We start from the raw sequence: 6000 nt of genomic DNA, 5'->3' as shown, positions 1-6000 counted from the left end.
AGCATAGTTTTTTTCAAACTTTTATTTTGTTGATTTTAAGTTTAATCCTGAGAACATACTTAGTGTTTGTTTTAGAAATTAAACGCAAGAAAGCGTTTATTTTAATTTTCTTCCAAATTTTTTATATAAAATTCATTTACTGTTCTTGCTTTCATTATATGAGAGAGAAAATGAGAAAAAGCGATAAAAAAAAAGACCTTTATTGTTTTCCCAGCGAAAAAAATCATTTTTGCTCATTTTTTGTAAAGCCAATCCAAATGCGCACGGAACTTTTCACATCATCCTCTCATATCTTTGCTAACTCAAACATTTTTTTCTTCGAATCACACGAACTTATACGGTTTCCCATTTTGAGAGCAAACAGAACAAGAACGATCTCTTCATCCTAAGTTCAGTTAGAAGGAACAAGTCAGACTGATTTCTTTTTCCTCAGCAAAAATTCGATTAATATGAGCTCTGGGTACAATTGAGAGTCCCTGATCAAATGTTCCTCGGATTTTGTTCTGTTTTGTTTGTTTCTCGGATTTTTCACCAACAAGATGGGTTCCATTTCCATTCAGCAGATACTCTTACAATAACCTATCTCAGAAAAGTTCTTGTATAAAGAGAATGCCAAGGTATGAGATAACAGTCAAAAGAAAGCATCTGCTGATTGCCTTTGTTAGCATAATCAAGGGTAGAATCACTTAGAAACAGATATCGAGAGAATAAAATGGGAGGTATAACGAATCTGGTATTTCCTGTATTTCTTATTTAAATGAAAGGCGTATTTGTTTTCTATGCAAAAAGCGGTTTGATCATTTTTGTTCCTTTTTATGGATCTAAAGTTACATTAATTTAAGATTGAAATGACATTACTGATAAAAAGCTAAGGACAATAAAAATTTATATTTAATGTTTACACATAAAGTAATCTTTATTCGCGTACTTTTAAAATAATATTTTCAACCCCTGCTACTTCTTTCCATGTCAATATATTTCATTTAGCATTTATCTCGAAAATTTTGAATAAATTTATGTTATTTAAAATGATGCCGCTTATAACTTAATAGACAAAATGGTCTTATAAGTTGAAATATGTTGTTCGTTTATAAGTTGATATGTTGTAGTTCCTTACTTTCGCCACACTGGAGTTGCGCAACGGACTGTTGGCTTCGGTCGGGGAAACATTCCTGAGGATGATTCGAAAATATGCCAAATTTTTATTCTCTGCAGAAGATATGTCACTCCTGATTTGATAGCCCGATTATCTGTATGCGAAATCGAACACTATATGGTTGAATAACCTACGGTAGAATAGCGAGGACTGACGTCACACTCTCGGTCCCTATAGAGCAGTGTTCCTTAACCTTTTTGATATAATGGACCCCTTTTAAAAATTTTTAAGAAGTCACGGACCACCCCCCTGTAAAAAATTATTGCCAAAAACATCAATAGAATACAAAATTTTTAAAATTAAAATTTTTAATGGGAAGGTTGCTGCTGCTTTTCATTAATTAATAAATTGCATTGTGGGGTGGTTTTTGATAAAGCAATGTGCATATCATGTTCAACATTCAATCGATTTCGATGTTATGTTTTTATTGTCACAATTGTGGAAAATCCCCCTTCGCAAAGATACACTATAGCAAATGGAATTATAGCTGCCATAGCTCGCTTTACAAGCAATGGGTAGGTTTTCAAACGTTTTAAAAATTCGTAGTCAGTGGACCCCCAAATTATAACTCATGGACCCCTTAGGGGTTCATGAACCACAGGTTAAGAAACCCTGCTATAGAGGCTGATCAAAGTGGTTACCCCACCCACTCATTGACCGCGGTCAGTGATGCTTGACTTCAATATTCAACTGGAAACCGTGTCTTTACGATCAATCTACTGCGGGACTAGCTATTTATCTGGTTATTTATTTTCTTAATAATCTGTAAAATTATCAAACTATTTATATTAAGAGATAAAATCATCGAATAAAAATTTTCTTTACTCGTTATCTCTCAACATACAGTTGGAATTGATTCAAACTTTTGTTGTTTTATTTTGATAGCTTCCTAATAATGATCATTACATAAATAAATAGCTCGCACTTTAGAGAAACGAATTGAAGTTATATATTAACTACTGTTACAAAAAAATTTGTTATTAATAATATTTCAAAATAATTAGTATTTAAAAAATGATTGTAACTTGTTAAGAAGAAGATAAATTCTCAAAACGCCGAGTGAAAACAAACTATTCAGTATCATTCCACCAATGTATAAGCAGTGTTCAATAAAAATCAGACATACATGATACAATTTTCGAAACAGCAGCAAAACTTGTAACAGCAGCGCCACTTTTCAGGGTTATAAGTTAAGGTATTAGAAGTTCACCACAGATTGTGTATAACTGGTCATCAGAGTATTTAAAATGAATGCAAAGTCATACTATATTAATGCGTCTAGAACAGAAGAGTTCATAGTTGTAAGATTTTCAATGAAAGATGAGAAAAACGCAGATATTTCTCGTCAAATATTTGCTGCATATGGCAAACACTATCTTCCACAAATGGTTGTAATCAAATGGTGTAAGCATTTTCGAGAAGACCTTGCATCAATATCGAGACCCAGGTCAAGCAAACCTTCTGAGCCTCCGTGAATTGATAGCTGCTGTTGATGAAATGATTAGAAGTAATTAAAGGGTTATAACTCATAACATCTGAGCAACACGTTGTGTGACATGAATAAAGCGATAGTGTAATTATTATCTGCGACTAAAAATTTGAATAGTTTGTATTATTTTGTGTAGACGCATCTTTTTTAGCTTTACGTTTAATGTATTTATGCATACCGGTTAAGTAATTATGCACAGTATGCAGTAAATTTCTCTTTCTCTCTTTCTTAGTCCATATACAGTGTTAGAATTTTCATTCTAAAATTATGGTAAAATAACCAACAGCAGCCTGTTCATCCAATAAACCGTAAATTTTACAGTAAAAAAAAACTTTTTATCTTTACCGTTTTGGAATTGTTTACAGCAAGTATGGTTTTAAAATTATGAATATAAAATTTTACGCTTTTTTTAACCATTTGCTAATAGCAGGGTTTCAAACCTATGTAAAAAAATTTTACTGTACACTGGATCTAGACTTTTCTTCGGGGTATTGGAGAGTGCGGGGCACAGTGTAGGACACTGGGAACTCTTCCACGTAGTGTTAAAGGGAATGGATGAATTATTGTGATGTCAAAGCTGCGACTCTAACCCCCGTTCTGCCGTTCATGAGATTGACCGATTAACCCTCTAAGCTATAATCTGTACCCATCTGCAAGAAACTAAGCGGCTTCATTGGGACCTAGTAGTTGCGATGAAATTCAGGTTGTTTAAACATATTAGGTGGAAGAAGTTAATGAGCGTTTTTTCTCATAGTTATCAGTTCCAATGCCATTTTACTTGTGGTTCTTTGATAACTTTGTTCAAATAAGGTAAAATAACAAGTAAATAAGTTGTTATTTAAATATTTTTCTGAAAAATTTCTAATAGTGCTGCTATCGTTATTGTTATCCTGGTCCTAATACATATGACCACTTTTCATTTGAACAACTCTTCTATAATTTTGATTAATGTGATAGGTATTACGAAAGTTATGAAAACTTGTATGAATAACGTATAGAACTAATAGATATCTAATGGAACATTGCAAAGCCAATTTTAATTGCATTTATGCAATTACTTGATTTTACCTAATTAACGATTTAAAATCTGAAATTAGTCTTGTTTCAAAAGCTAAAAATTTTTTTCAAAATGATATTTTTAGTTTAGTTTACATTATTTTTTGTCTGAATGAGCAAGTTTATTAGGAATGTATAGATTTATATACTTAATATAAACTTGGTTGCTCCTTTGTAAATAACACTTAAGACAAAAAAGAAACGTATGATCTTAACGTATCGTATCATAATGAAATGTATCATTGTTTTATTTAACCATTATCTGCATAGAAAAGAAGTGAAGACACTTAATATTCACCCGCGAGAATTTTAAAAAAAATCCTGGTTAAAAATATTTTTTTATGTTGCATAAAGACAGTAGCTTGCAGAGAAAAATTTACTGCAGTTATGAAATCATGGATGCGAAATAACCTAAGATTCGTTCAAAAAAACTCATGCCACAGAAACCACCCCTTCCAAAAAAAATTTCCCGTCTGCAATTCCTTAAAGCATATTTACTATGTCTCAAAAGCCTTATAGACTCTCCTTTTGTAAGAAAATGAGTTAAAAGTAAATTTATGAGCTAATTTCTTTTCATATACATTTTTCATTTGTTTTAAAATATCAATTTTAATTGATATTTTATTTCGCAACATATTTAAAAATTTATAGTTATCATAACACTAAGTGTAATTTCATTTAACAAAAATATTCCATGATAAGACTTAAAAAATTTATTTAAAATGATGGTCATCAGCATAAAATAAATAATAAAAATGGTATTTACCTGTAAAATATTTATCTTAATGTAAGTCCTAAAAATCAGTGAATAACTATCGAATAATGAGTAACTTATCGCAAATTCTGCAATAAATACATCTCAGAATTTCCTAACTTACACGTTTTTTTAAGGAGTTTTTGAAATTCTATCCCAATAATAACATTTATTCATTGACTACTTTACCAGGAAGCAGAGCTTCTTGCAGATGTTAAGTATTCCGTAGTAAAGCGATTTTATCATTCAGGAAAAAAAGCTTCTTTTTTTTCTTTTCAAAAACTAAGGAAAGTGTTTTCATTCAGTATGTCAGCATGTTGTGACAGGCCCAGTTGCTAGGAAGCTAGACGAAAAATGCTTCTGTAACTTTCTCCAGCAGACGAAATGTTTACATGACCATGTATTTTTTCTTTTAAATTTGATAATATTTATTCTAATAGTTGCACAATGTATTGATTCAAATTGACATGCTGGAGGCATAAAGGCAAACGTATTTATGAATAATGTGTAAGTTTTTATTCTTAACTATAGTTTCTTTTTTTATATTTTTCACTCCTGAAATTATTTAATAATGCAAAGATAGTGCAAATTTTCTCTTTACACCCATTAAGAACAATTAAAATTTCCAAATATATAATTAACTGCTTAATTTTTGCTCTAATCGTACAATTGATTCTACAATTTAGTTTCAGATAAAAAATTGTTTTTTAGTAAAGATTCATTCATTTATTCAAAGGTGCCCCAGCCTTGTTCAAAACATGGAGCATCTTTAAACAAAGATTTTTTTAAAAAAACTTTAAAACTTTATTTATTTATACATTTGACATCTTTAGTTTTTGAATAAAAGATATGCATAAATAGTTTCAATGCATTCTTTAAATTACAACTAAATGCCTGAAGGTGTAACCTTTCTTTTACATATCCGTTCAGATTCCTTCTATTTTTCTCAATTTCAGTAATATACAGTCTAAATTCAGCTATCGATGAAATCTTCAAATTAATCATTTTATGTGAGAAACAAGTGAATGTTTAGTTTGATAAGTTAGTTGGTTTAATTCTGCAAAGAAATCTAATTTTTATCTTTTCATCATTTTTTCATTATTACTAAGCTTTATTATTACTAGCTACTTCTGTTAAAAGAAAGACATTTATATTATTTATGCAAGAATATAGAATTTTGCAGAGCAACTGAAATCGACAGAAATCAGTAACTTTGAAAATTAAGAAAATCATCTAGCTTTTAAAAAAAAAAGGCAACTTTGTAAAAATGGTTATTAAAAAATTAATAATGCCATTATCTGGAGTAACAGTGCAATTTATTTTTAAGCAAAATACCTTTTTACTCACCATAGCAATTTTTAGCATTTAGTATTCATTGGAATTTATATAGCATTAAGTATTTTAGGCATTTAGTATTTATTGGCATTCATTTAGCATTAAGTACTTTAGGCATTTAGTATCCATAATAAAAATAATTTTGAGATGTACTTAGCTTTATTATTTTTAAGAAATCAGGGAAATAAATTGAAAAATTATGTTACCTCT

The sequence above is a fragment of the Parasteatoda tepidariorum genome, chromosome 8, assembly GCF_043381705.1.
Source record: "Parasteatoda tepidariorum isolate YZ-2023 chromosome 8, CAS_Ptep_4.0, whole genome shotgun sequence".
Taxonomy (NCBI): domain Eukaryota; kingdom Metazoa; phylum Arthropoda; class Arachnida; order Araneae; family Theridiidae; genus Parasteatoda; species Parasteatoda tepidariorum.
This window is presented reverse-complemented; position numbering follows the sequence as displayed.